The following is a 14,998-nucleotide window of genomic DNA, read 5'->3' as shown; positions in this document are numbered from 1 at the left end:
GATGATTGATCTATAATACCAATTTTAATGATTATAAAATAACTATTTCCAGTATGTTTAACCCGCAGGCCTTATTACCCTACCGTAGTAAAATAAGGCCTATTTTCAAGGTTTTTGAAAAAATTTAATTTTGTGTTTGTTTATGGTGAAAATTATCCTTACTTCATTATATTTTGTGGCTAATGTATTAATATAAAAATTAACGTTACATTTTAATAATTAAATGCAATATTTTCGATTTTTTTCAAAATCTCCCTTAGTTAGGCCTTATTACCCGCCGGTACCTTATATGAAAAATATATCAAAAATGCATGTGGGTACTCAAATCAAAGCTCTTGATCAGTGGAACATCGGGATGAGCTTATATTTTTAAAAACGTCAATATTTAAAAAAGTACAGTGCAATTGAACTAAAATTATTATTTAATGAAGCAAAATTTTATTTATTTATAGTTTACAAGTCACGGCAGTCATATAGTGACTGCAAGGTTGCTAGTTATCTATTAATTTGCTATAGTCACATATGAAAATTTACCATCGGACATATTTTGAAAATTACAATGGAATCAATAAAAAAAAAAAAATCGTAAATTTTTTACGATATTTTCCTTAAAATTGTTAATTTAATTCAAAGTTTTAATTTCCAAGCTATAATTACTTTCATAAAAATTAATCATTTTATTTTTCCTAAAAATAAAAAAAAAAACTTTCTTATTAAATTATTATTTAATAAGCTTATAATTTATTTATTTATGTATAACTTGATTAATTAAAATATTATAAATATACAGAAGATAATGAATGAAAATGTTTTGTATGAAGAACGTAATCGTCGAATGTGATTAAATTCGATTGGATGTTTGTTGACGAACCCTCAAGTAGTTTCTTGGCTCAGCAGTGGAGCGTGGGACAATGATAATAGAATTGAACGCTGCAAAATGACGGGGTGAGGTTGTGCATCTGAGATAGAAACTGAGACTGAGCGAAGGACAGAGTGGAGGGAAGAAAGGGATCGAGGACTGTATATGCCGTAGGAGACGAGATAAAGTACAGAGACTACAGGATGGCGTCAGTGACAAACAAAGTTTAGTTCTGTACTATACGGTTAAGACTGAACTGCGTCCGGAGTTAACCCGTCATGTCGGTTTTACCTTCCTAACACTATCGTCTTCCTCCTTCCGCCTTCCGCCATCCATCCCAACGCTCTGTCTTCATCTTTGTACTTAACTCCCTCTCTCTTGCTCCTTGGTGCACCATGTAGAATGTACACCTTGAACATCCTCTTCCTTTAACCCTGTAACCACATTCAACACCAACTACGTGCCGTCAACCACGCTAACCTAATAACTTATTACTTTACGCTAACTCAGGACTTTGAGCTGAGGTGCTCTAACAGGTTCATTGTCATCTACACTGTCTTGTGTGGAAAATAGAGGCCAGAGGCCCGGAGTATGTTATGACAGATTACCATTTTAAACAGTTTGTAGTACTAGACTTGAGAGTTAAAATAATTAGTTAATTTTATGAAAAAAAAATTTTTTTGAATTAAATGCTTCATTTACAAAATATTTTTTTTTAACAATTTAAAACAAAAATTTATTCTGAAAAAAAGAATTAAAAAAAATATTATAAAATTTGAACAAGACTTGCATTATCTATAAAGGATTTTTAAAATAAATTTCATAAAATTTACACAAAAATTTATTTATTTACAGATGAAGATTTTTAAAAAATGTCATAAAATTTAAGGAAGTCCTTTCGCTCCAGTTGAGTCACAACAACTGTAGTAGCCAATATTCGATAAATTAAAATAAAAACCCATAAAAATTCCTAAAATTAAAAAATAAATAGTATATGAGCCATCAATCGTTGAAATTTTGAAAATTAAAAAAAAAATAGTTAAATACAAAAATTAATTTGACTCTTGTAAATCAGCTGTTAGTAACCTGTTCGTGTTTTGGCAACACTATATATCAGTTATTTACATTTTCATTTGCACAGTATAACCTTAACCATGTTTAAGTTTTTGCAGTCAGTGTAAATAAATAAATTAATTAAAAAAGTTTAGTCATAAAACCATAACATTCCAATGTCTCATGGCAAGAATGCTAGTATTTCTTAGTTATTGTTTTATTTTTCAATTATGAAATATGAAAATTTGTTAACAATAAATTAATTAATAAGTATGTATGATAAACATAAGTGCGTTAAAGTTTAGTTTGAATTTATTGAATGGTCTGAAGGTCGCGCGCTACGCAACGTTGCCAAATGTTCTGACGCCATTTAAATGTAGGTTACTCAAAAATTTTCTGTGATTTTATAATTTTAATTTCTCCATAAATTCCACGGCAACCTATATATTTTATTGCAAAAAATGAAACCTGAATATTTCGAAAACCTTATTTTGAGTTTTTTTTTACCCCATCTAATCGGTGGTTAATGCCATAATTCGAGAAAGTTGTTAAGGTCTGACTTTCTCGTAAGACTCGGAAAAAATACTAACATTTTTAGAAATTTTTTTTTCAAAAATATGCATGGTGAAGAATAAATTAAACTTCACTAGTAGATAAATAAGGACTTTAACTATTAGATAAAACTTAATTTTATGCATAATCTAATATTTTTTATTTAACATTGATGGCGAAAGGACCTCCTTAAACGAGATTTTTTTATCTATTAATGAGAATTTAAAGGAAACAATTTCATAAAATTACTTCTTAGCTGATCTTAAACAGTTTGTATTACTAGACTTGAGAGTTAAAATAATTAGTTAATTTTATGAAAAAAAAATTTTTTAATGAAATGCTTCATTTACAAAATATATATATATATATATATATATATATATATATATATATATATATATATATATATATATTTTTAATTTAAAACAAAAATTTATTCTGAAGATGAGAATTTAAAAAAAATGTTATAAAATTTGAACAAAAATTGAATTATCTGTAAAGGATTTTTAAGATAAATTTCATAAAATTTAAACAGAAATTTATTTGTTTACATAAGAACATTTTAAGAAAAAGTCATAAAATTTAAACGAGATTTCTTTTATCTATAAATGAGGATTTTAAGGAAAAAATTCCATAAAAATTTTTTCTGCAGATGAAGGTAGTCAAATTTCGTAAAATTACTTCTTAGCTGATCTTAATGTAGCAAACAGAATATTTTTCCTAAATGTCAAGTTTTTACATCCTATAGTTCCATAGAGAAATATATTTAATTGTTTAAATTAGTAATTACTTATTTAGATCACGACGTCTCATTTTATTAAGCCCGACTTACTTCAACACACTTTACATCATCTACAAAACATAATTGTTAATTCCCCTAAATAAGTAATCTCATCACGTCCTGAGAAATACGAGAACCTTTTTTTCGCTAGAAATTATATAAATTCTCTGTTACAACCACGCACTCGTGCAAAATCTTATCAGGGAAAATGTAGAAACGTGCTTTTCCTTCTCCTGTTTCTCATCGCCGCAATATAACCTTCCCTTAGACCAACCTGTATTACACAAATTCTTCCCCCAAATTAATATATCTACAGCGCAAATTATTACTAGGAATTACCCTCATTATTGTCACTTGTTCCTCAGACTATCTATTTTACTATTTGAATAAGTAGTAAAGTTCGAAAGTCAGACTTTTAAAATTGAGTATTTAACTAATTTTTCGTAATTTAAGTACATTTTAATATTTAAAAAAAATCGCATTAATATTTTTTTTTAATTTCTAATCACATTAGATATAATAAAAAAAATAAATCATTATAAAATTAGTGCTTGATAATTTGTAAAATGTAAATTCAATACAAAAAAATTTATAAAATATTCTTTATCAGAGCCTTGAAGTAACCAAAAGAAAGCCCACGTATTTATTTAATAAAAATACTGTAAGCCCCGGGGTCAAGTGCCTTCCAGTAACTGGAAGCTGGTTGGCTTGGACAGCCTTCACAGAAACACTAAAGAATTTCTTTATACTTTATACTTTGTGTATCCTTTCTTTCAATCTTTTATACATTATCTCTTTTGTATTTTTTCCGCGGCCGTGTGTACGCAGCGTCCAGGACTAGACCTCAGTTATCTAAGAATAAATTGAATTCTTTATCGATTAAAACTCACGAGGTAGAAAATACTTAAACATTGTACCTAGCACAGTGAATAATTTATTTTATTTTATTCACTAATTCGAGAGGGTTAAATTAGCGTTGCTCGAGAACGAGGAAAAACGTCATCAGGCAAAGTAATAAACAAAAAAACTAAAACATATAATAGAGAAAGAGGAAGAACAAAGGTTGTTATTCCAAAGCTGGTGCCCATTAACGTTGTAAAAGGTTAACAAATTTTTATGTATACGCAATGCTGCCTAATTACTAGCTACCGTGCTACTCAGATCCACCAGACAACAGAATAAAATCGCGGTAAAATGGAAAATAAAACAGGATGGTAAAAAATAGAATAGAGTGGAGCTAAGCAGAATAAAAAATTAAAAAAAAAAGGAAATAATAAGAATAACAAAGAACTAAAACGAAAAGGTCAAAAGAGCAAAGTACACTGGCAATGCGTCGTTGTCGTAGTGGTAGTAATGGTGATGTGGGTAATTGAAAGACGGATGGGCGATGATAGAAGAGAGCCCTGGAAAAAAATATTCTCTTGGTAATACTATATTCAAAATAATCCTCAACTGAGTTATTATTTTATTGTTTGCTACCACGTTTCATAATATCGTGATTCTTGAATTTAATATTCTTGGTGTCGAGCTCGATTTGTTATTTTTATTGATGGTTGGATTTATTAAAAAAAAGATATATAAAATAAAAAAAATGTTGACTGAATGGAATAGAATTAAAATAAATGGGAATAAATCCTCAGTATTGTTTAAAATGTTTTCATTTTGAATTACATTGTTTTTATTATTATTATTAATTGAAGAGTTCAGTAATTCAAAGCCAGAACTCTTCAATTAGTGAAATCACCGATCTTCTGAATAAATGGAAATTATTATTATTATTATTATTATTATTATTATTATTATTATTATTATTATTATTTTCGAAGCTTATTAAAAATTGCAAAAGACTTACGACTTACAAAATTTTTATGAATAAATAATACAAATACTCTTTTAATGACAACGAAATGCAAAAACCATTTACGTAAATTTGCATTGGTGCACAAAAGAAAGTAAGAAAGATAAATAGGAGAAAAGATAACAATGAAAAAGTTTTTCATATTATGTACAAAAATATATAGTAAGTATAGTATGAAAAGATAACTGTAAAGTATCGAGAAAAATATTAAACCAAGAATTGTAAAATGTATGCGGAGGTTTAACTTTGCATTATAGTTATATTCTCTCGAAACTGGTAGGCTAACTGATACGACGTTTCAATCTTCGACACCTTACCTCTGCTCTAGCTCTGTGTAGGGCTTGCAAGCTGCGACGACGAGCAACTAATATTCCAGGAGAAACTTTTCAGCAAGCAAAGTATCGGCGTTAACAATAAGAACTCTATGCACGGAGAAGGAAATTTTTAAGAACAGAGAAGGAGAGAAAAGTTTAGGAGTTAAGGTTAAACTGGCTCTCAAGTTTAAGATCGATCGATATACTATCGAAATCTTAAACTACTTTAATTTTAATTCTATTACGCAGCTTTTCATTGAGAAGTTATTTTTTTATTTTACAGTAAAGGGAGAGAAACTATTGCACATAAAATTAAACGGTCTTGATGGTCACTCAAGTAGTACGAAATTTTGTATCTCAGACGTAAAATTAACGGCAAATACTTGTACACTGTATAAAATAAAAGATTAAAATCTATAAATAATTTATTAGATCAACGGTGCAAATTATATTCCGAGAAAAAAGAAAGTAAATATATTAGTATATCGATAACCGATAATTTTCACTCGGTAAAAGGAATCCAAAGAAGAAAAAGAGAGGGCGGAAGAAGAGGGATGAATCTCGAGACGTGCCATCGGCGACTATGAGGGAATATCACTGGAATTTATCCATTCCATTTAGCAAGAGATATGCCCGCGAACGGCACCACTGGTTTCTGAAAGAGGTGTATTGAAAATCAGGCGAGCAAAAAACGGCTGAGAGAAGAAAGTAAAGAGAAGATAGCAAAAAGTAAAAGGCGGACAAGTTTTATCCCTACAATAGCTTGCCACCGGAGAAGGAAAAGTTCCGCAAATATTAAACGAGCCGAGTATTTGACCGAAAGTTATATCCTATCTGTTTATTGAACAAGTTATTTAACAGCAAGAGTCGCGAAACTGTATCTGTTACTGAATATTCTTCAACTTTTTCATTCTTCTTTCGTCTTGGCCTCAACTTTACCGAATATTTTATTCCAAACTTTCAATCTATTGTCGCTACTTTCGTTGTGGTTCTGCATCAAAAAATTTTTATGACTAATTGATCAGTTTTGGATCATATCCGTATAATTTTAACCTTAATTTGTTAATAAATTGCAATTAATAAATGATTTATTTTCAATGGATATTAATTAATGTGTGAGAAAATAATTTATAAGGGAAGTCCTTTCGCTCCAGTTGAGTTCCAACAATTGTAGTAGTCAATATTCGATAAATTAAAATAAAAAACTCATAAAAATTCCTAAAATTAAAAAATAAATAGTATATGAGGCAATAATCGTTGAAATTTTGAAAATTAAAAAAAAAAATAGTTAAATACAAAAATTAATTTGACTCTTGTAAATCAGCTGTTAGTAACCTGTCCGTGATTTGGCAACGCTATATATCGGTTGTTTACATTTTCATTTGCACAATATAACCTTAACCATGTTTAAGTTTTTGCAGTCAGTGTAAATAAATAAATTAATTAAAAATGCTTAGTCATAAAACTATAACATTCTATAATGTTTCATGGCAAGAATGCTAGTATTTTTTAATTATTGTTTTATTTTTCAATTATGAAATGTGAAAATTTGTTAACAATAAATTAATTAACAAGTATGTATGATAAACATAAGTGCGTTAAAGTTTAGTTTGAATTTATTGAATGGTCTGAAGCTCGCGCGCTACGCAACGTTGCCAAATGTTCTGTCGCCATTTAAATGTAGGTTACTCAAAAATTTTCTGTGATTTTATAATTTTAATTTCTCCATAAATTTCACGGCATCTTATATATTTTATTGCAAAAAATGAAACCTGAATATTTCGAAAACCTTATTTTGAGTTTTTTTTACCCTATCTAATCGGTGGTTAATGTCATAATTCGAGAAAGTTGTTAAGGTCTGACTTTCTCGCAAGACTCGAAAAAAATACTAACATTTTTAGAAATTTTTTTTTCAAAAATATGCACGTTGAAGAATAAATTAAACTTCACTAGTAGATAAATAAGGACTTTAACTATTAGATAAAGCTTAATTTTATGCATAATCTAATATTTTTTATTCAACATTGATGGCGAAAGGACCTCCTTAACTAGTAATAAGGCTTATTATTAAATACTCTTGTCATAGATTTAAAAAAATCCTTTTATCAGTACACATCCTTAATAAAATTTAAAAGAAAAAAATGCAGAACAAGATAAATAATAATTACCAACTTTACTCAGAACATCAGAACGTTATCAACTTAATTGGCATCACTGCGGCTAAAATGATCGATTACTCGACCCGCAATGATAAATCATGTAGAAAACAAAAACCATGATCGACAAGAAAGAAGGATTGGATTATAAAAACGTAAAAGTTTGAATAAAACAAGCATCAGGCATTTTGAAAGGTGCAACGTCGTAGCCGGGAGAGAGTTTGGTGGTATCCCGGCTCCATTTGTTTGTTTGAGCTAGAAACTCCGGCGGGTAACTCGATAATATGAGCTCAAGCTACACAGAGATGGTTACAGTTTGACTTTGGCTCACCCTCCACCCTTACACCATCCCAGAGATCCCAGGTTTCTACAACTCCTGACTACAACACTAAATAGAGTTCACCAGACTACACCGAAATTCCTCTTTCTCTTTCTCTCTCTTCGCTCATGTCCATGTTCAACACAACATCGAGCCATTTGATATTTGGCGTACAGTTAAAGTTCGCCCTTCATGTTTCCACCAGCACAACATCGGCTGTTTATGTGTTCATAGATTTGTGCTTCTATTTGTTATCGTATCTCCAAATCCGTATTCATCCTATTTGCCTCTTAAGGTACAACGATTCTCTCGAGCTCCAGTTCCACAGCGATGATGTTTATGTAACTACCTACAGGTGTTTTCGTACCAAGAATTCCCGTGTGTACCTATCCGTGTAAGTGGTTATCCGTCTGTGCATTTGCTATACAGTTACACTTTTATCTTTCCACTCTCTATCAACATTCATTTTTTTTATATTTGTTTGTTTATCAGGAATATTTATCTACTCATTTATTTATCTTTTTCACTCACGCGGCTGCTTAATATTTGTCTTATATTTTATAGACGCCTTACGTCACGTCTGTAAATTTACACTGTTCATATTTCCCCAACGCAAACGTGATCAATTGTGGTGATTTATTTTTTCGTTTTGTGAAATTTAAAACGTTGAATTTAAGCCGTATGTTAGAAAATTAAAATTAAATTTTTTTTTGATCATAATTTTATATAAAACAGAATTTTTATTTTTTATTATTTCGATAAATTTTTAAATTTTATGATTAGGAAGAAAAAAAATTTTTATAGGCCTTTTTCACATTAGGAACATTATATTTTAAGTAAATAAATAAATATAATAAACAAACTACGAATTATTGAATCTTCAAAGTATAAAAATAAAATTACAATAAATAATAAAAATTCTACACAGAAAAAAAGGTTCACTTGAACCAAGAAAATATTTTTCTTCATGACTATTTTCTTGAGCGAAAAAAAAAATTTTTTTTTTACACAAGAAATTTCACTTATTCCAACAAAATTAATTCTCTTGCTTTAAGAAATACGTATCTCGATCCAAGAAAATTTATTTAATCCAAGAAAATCTTGTTGTTTTGAGAAAATTCAGCCTCTTGTTCCAAAAATTAAGTTCTTGATAGAAGAAAATTTTCTTGTCTTGAGAAAATTTCTCTTTTACTCCAAAAAATTAAATATCTCGATAGAAGTAAATTTTTATTAACATTTTTATTGATTAAAATATCAAATGGGAAGATCAAATAATATTGAATCATTTTTTTTCATTCAATATGTATAATTGCACGCTAAAATAATATAAAATGGGTATCAAATATTCAAGAGAAAAATTTTCTCAAGGTGAGAAAATTTTTTTCTCAGCTGAAGTAGGTGGCGCTGCTTCCCTAAACTATCTAAAAATCTTGATCAAATATAAAAATTTATTGTATCAAGTATTTATGATAATTTGAATTAAGAAAAAATTACTTCCACCAAGAATAAAATTTCAAGAAAAATTTTTACTTCGGCCAACACAACTTTGGTCTTCTTTCAGGCACCCAAAAATTTTCTTGAGCCAAGAATTTTGTTCTCCAGTCAAGAAATTTTTCTTTCTGTGTATATTTAACTTATGTACTGATAAAAGAGTTAACTTGATTCAAGAGTAAAAATTTTGAACGAAGAAAATAATTTTGAAGAAATTAATTTTCTTGAATTAAATTAAATAAAAAGTTTTTGTAGATTTTATCTTAACCTTAAAAAGGTAAGAGAAAATAACAAAATAGCGATAACTAGAAATTAGTTTTACTGTAGTTTATCAGAGTCTTGTTGAGTTCCGCCGTTGCCAGTCAGAGATGAATTTCGAATTCTCTCGTGTTGTATTCAGGTGATGTATAAAGTGAGACCCAGAGACAGAAACAAAGGCAAAGACAAAGACAAAGGTGTGCAGTACAGAGCTGTAGATGTAGATGTAGATACAGAAGAGAAAAGGTCATTGAGCTGTGTGTGGATGTAGCATTCGGAGTTGGCGGACAGGCAGGCCCTGGCCAGGCCGCAACTCAGTGTGGAATCACATTACCGTCACCCCATGCCGCGTTAGCCAACCGAAGACTACGTGCATTGTACATTGGCTACGGTGCTCCTCACTCCTCACTCCCATCTCGAGCAGTCTAGTGGGTTGTCGAGCGAACGAATAATCCGTTTATTCCAACTTCGAAACGAGCTCGCACACCCCAGGCTAAAGTGAGTGAGCGAGCGAGCGACCAACCGAATGATAACCAGAGACACCAGTAGCGGAAGGGTTTTCCACCCCAGCCACCCCCAGGACTGTTTCAGAACGCATTCGTTGAACCTCGAATCTCCCACTGGATATACAGATATATGGGGATGACTCTAGATGAGATTCTACCCTTGTCAAACTATCTTTCCTTGCCATCTTCCTGTCCATTTCGGTCCTCTGCACTCACAATGTTACTCTAGATTTAATTATTGTTGCATCATTTTATTTAGCGCTGGATTAACTCAAGGATTTTTCTTTTCTTAGCTGCTGCCTGCACTTATTTTTCTGGGGACAAAATTTTCTGATGTGAATCCTTACACGGAAAAAAGTAAACTGTAATAAATAACAGTCGATTTATAATAAGTAATGATCGACTGCTAAAAATTACCATTTCAAACAGTAAAATCGTGATTTTACTATTCACTTTATAATATTTACCATTTAAACGTTACAATTTACTCTTTAAATGGAAGAAAATACTATTTTAAACAGTAATATTCGCTATGTAAATCTAAAATGTTAAAGTATAATAATTAAGAATTCAGACTTTGATATTTATCATTTCGTACCTAAAAAATGATCTTATGATATGTAAAAAGTATAAAATAAAGTTAGTAAATTTCTAATACAAGAAACGTCAATATTTACAAAGTAAAATGGTAAATTTTAAACGCTACGCTAAAAATCAAACTGTAATTATTGACTTGCTTGGACTGGTAAAATGTATATTTTAAAAGTATAATTTTTACTGTTTCAAAAGTTAAATTCTCCCAGAGTGAGACCCCCTTCTCTTTCATTTGAGTTCCCCTTCTCCTCATAATATGGACTATATATATTGAAATGGCAATTTTTACTGTTTGAAACTGTAATTTTTTAAGATGAAAGAGTCGTTATTTACTATAGTGACAGCTACTAATCACTTATTTTGGATATTAAATTATAAATTGTGGCTTTTATACTTTCTACATTAAGTTCTATAATATTTATATTTTTGCCACCCCGATGTCCGCTTTACTGTTTGAAACTATAAAAATTAACCAGAATCCGAGTGAATATTACAGTTTACTTTTTACCGTGTAAAAATTTGAGCCTTTAATATTGAGTACTTTTCAGAGCGTGGAAAGATTTTTTAGTCAAAATTTTTATGTAAAATTCTTGTTTTTTTTTTTTTTTAGGTCATTTCACTAATTATTTATTTATTTATTTATTAGTTTTAATGCCAAGGCAGTAGCCGAATGGCAAAATTATACATTTTATTTACATTAAAGAACACGTAATCCAGTAAAAGAAGTTTTTAAATTATTTTGTAATTTCATTTTGAAAATTTTTGAACATTTTTCTGTGTGAGGATTTATACTGAGAAATTTAAAAAGAAAAATAAAATAAAAAAAAAAAAAAAAAGTAAAATAAATAATAGGTAAGTAAGTTAATCAACAATTCTTTGTAAATTAAATTTCTGTTGACAAATAAAGTAGCGTTTGAAATCAATCAATTTATGTAGTTGAAGAATTTGCTGTCTTTGGTAGACAATGGTAATTACTGAATTAAAAAAAAAAAACAATTAGAACCAAACTAGTTTGGAAAATTTAATTTCCTAAAAAAAAGATCTTATAAATCAAATTACTATGATTGATAATAATACCAAAGTTAGCCGACGTTTTTAATTTTTTGATTAATTCAATTAAAACAAAAAAAATATGTTTTAAAAATTGCTAACTTAATTTTCATTGATTGATATCTCTCAAGATATAGAGCGTTCTCTTTAATAATTTGAAAAATTCGACTTTAAAAAATTTTAGGAAAAATGGAAAGTTGGAAAATGATTTTGGTATTCTTATTTATTAACCAATATGGCCACTAAAAATTTACGATAAGCTAAACTGAAAATATCCTTTATGCTCATCAAAAGATAACATTGCCTAAAAAATGAATCTATAACGAATTAACCACAATTTAATTATTCTTAAGTCAATAAAAATTGCTTTAGTGATAAATATAAGTTTCCAATAATTAAGCTAGCAATGAACTTTAAATAATAAATGTAATTAGCCAATTTTCTGAATAAATAAAGATATTAAAAGTACTTTCTGTAAGACTCGAGGTTTATATTTTGTATACCACTCATATTTATTTATACATCTACAAGTAATAACCCGACAATGACTACGAAATGAGACAGCTAATGAAAGCCAATATAATTAAGGGATGACAATGACTGGGTGACGTTGTACTAGGACCCATCGCGTGAGGTCCTCATGAAGGGTGGCGTTGAAATGCCCCTAACAATCTCTCTCGTAGTCCTCTCAACCCTCGTTGAGTGAGGGCGAGTCTTGTCACGGGCTGGGGGTAAGACCTTACGTCACAGATCTCGGGCCTCACGATACTCGACAGCCTTCAGCCTCGGCAATAAGAATAGCGTTGCTTACATTTCAAACATTACTCAATTATTCACATCAGCAAAATGTCAGCTCTAATAAAATATTAATATTTTAAAAGCTTTATCGACCAAAACGTCATTATCCACTAAAATATAACGTAATTATAAGTTTAAAATACACTGCATCATTACCGCCACTTAATCACAAATTAATAATTACTAACAACTCAACTTTTATCGTTATCGATGCAAACGATTAACTATTTATGATAATGACTAAAAAATGTTGCGCTCGAGAGATGATTTAGTTTGGAATAAAATTTACAGGAGTGTCTTACAACATTGACCCAGTGAATCAATAACGAAGTGAGGTTTAGAGTCTACAGACCCAAACAACCGCTCTAAAACGTCACAAACTTTGGATATCTCGGTATTAAATAAATCGTTTATCGTGGAAGCCAGGGGGTTGAATTTAATTCCTCCATGAAACCCGTGGGTTTGAAAACTGTTGAGTCGACTCTACACCTGACTTCCGTCTCTCTCTGAGATAAATCTTTCTGTCGATAGCTCACTACTGTTTGGATTAGAGCCGACATTCCCACGTTCCCCTTTGCTTAACTTAAGGGTCGCCCAGCTACTTCGACACCGACACCTACATCGAGTTCTAACATTAGTTCGATCCACCAACAGTTGCTTCGTACGAAAAAAGACGGGGTCGTAAATTCTCCTCGCCCGTCTCGTTACACATTCAAACCCCCTAACTCAATCGACCTCTTAACTTTTGCGGAGTGACCTCTTACACGTTCTTATTCTTTATTCATCCTTTCTATTTTTTTCCACTCAGAATAATAAATTATTTATGGTCATACGTGATCTTACATGGTCATACATAGTCTTATATGATTATATATGTATGATCACATATGGTCATAGATGTTCATAATTACGTGATAATAGATGATCATTGATCATACATGATCATAAATATATGATTATATACGATCATTGATCATAAAAATATAGGCATATATGGTCATGATCATCTATATTATGAAGAGAATAAGCAAAATTTGTGGCCAGTGTATTTTTATAATAAAATGTGTTTCTATGGTTAAATATGGTATCGTTAGAAATGTCTTGACTTGGAGTTGTGCCTTTTCATGGTTTCATATCGTTTTCACCAATAGTCAATTTATGATAATAAGTATTTAGGCTGCATTAGAAAATGCTCTATTTCTAGACACATAATTAAGAAATAACCCTGTATCTCGTGAATTATTGACATTTTTGAAGATATAAGTTCACCTTGACATTAAACTCATCGAAATCTTTCATTTGAGTACCCACATCAATTTTTTCATATATTTATATATATATTATGTATATGTATATATGAAAAATATATCAAAATGCATGCGGGTACTCAAATGAAAGTTCTTGATGAGTGTAACATCGGGATGAGCTTATATCTTTAAAAATGTCAATAGTTAAAAAAGTACAGTGCAATTTAACAAAAGTCATTAATCAATAGTTAAGAAATGACCTCGTATCTTGTGAAATATTGACATTTTTAAAGATATAAGCTCATCCCGATGTTACACTCATCAAGACCTTTCATTTGAGTACCCACATCAATTTTTCATATATTTTATATATTTATATATTATATATATGAATATATGAAAAATTTATCAAAATGCATGTGGGCACTCAAATGAAAGCTCTTGATGAGTGTAACATCGGGATGAGCTTATATCTTTAAAAACGTCAATAGTTAAAAAAGTACAGTGCAATTTAACAAAAGTCATTATTTAATAAAGCAAAATTTCAATTTTTTATAGTTTACAAGTCACGGCACGCACATAATGACTTCAAGGTTGCTAGTAAATACGAATTGATACATAGTCATGAACACTTGGTCATATTTATGATCATTCATTACCAATGATCATAAATACATCATCATGAATGATCACAAACACGTGAACATAAATGGTCATATATACTAGCAGTAGTTATATATGGTCATAAATGATCATAGATGGTCATACATGGTCATAAATATACAATTATAGGTGTCCCAAAAGTCACGGACGCCATTGTAGCATCTGATGAAAAAAATAATTCTGAGACGAAGTCCTTAGCCATTTTTCAATTAACCGCATAGATAATTAATTATTAATTAAAAATAACGTCTCTTTATTTGTTAGAGAGAGAGCGCCAGTGTCCAGTAAAGTATGTGCCAAACAAAGACACAACTAACTGTATGACTAACTAGTTTCTATAGCTAACGTAGTCACACATATTTACTTAGACATTCACACGTGCAAGCGTCTTCGTTGGAACGCACTTGACTTGATACTAGTGCTCTCTCTCTAACGCATAAAAGGACGTTATTTTAATTAATAATTAATTATCTATGCATCTGATTAAAAAATGGCTTAG

General features: G+C 30.0%; 1 protein-coding gene across 6 annotated transcripts in view; it reads left to right on the top strand.

The window, feature by feature from the left end:
* Window positions 1–14,998, top strand: part of LOC123261072 (zeta-sarcoglycan) — a 224,082-nt gene that overhangs the window by 176,490 nt on the left and 32,594 nt on the right. The window lies entirely within an intron of this gene.

This window comes from Cotesia glomerata, linkage group LG3, assembly GCF_020080835.1.
Source record: "Cotesia glomerata isolate CgM1 linkage group LG3, MPM_Cglom_v2.3, whole genome shotgun sequence".
Taxonomy (NCBI): Eukaryota; Metazoa; Arthropoda; class Insecta; order Hymenoptera; family Braconidae; genus Cotesia; species Cotesia glomerata.
The sequence above is the reverse complement of the archived record's forward strand: the minus strand, read 5'-3'. Positions and strand labels throughout refer to the sequence as shown.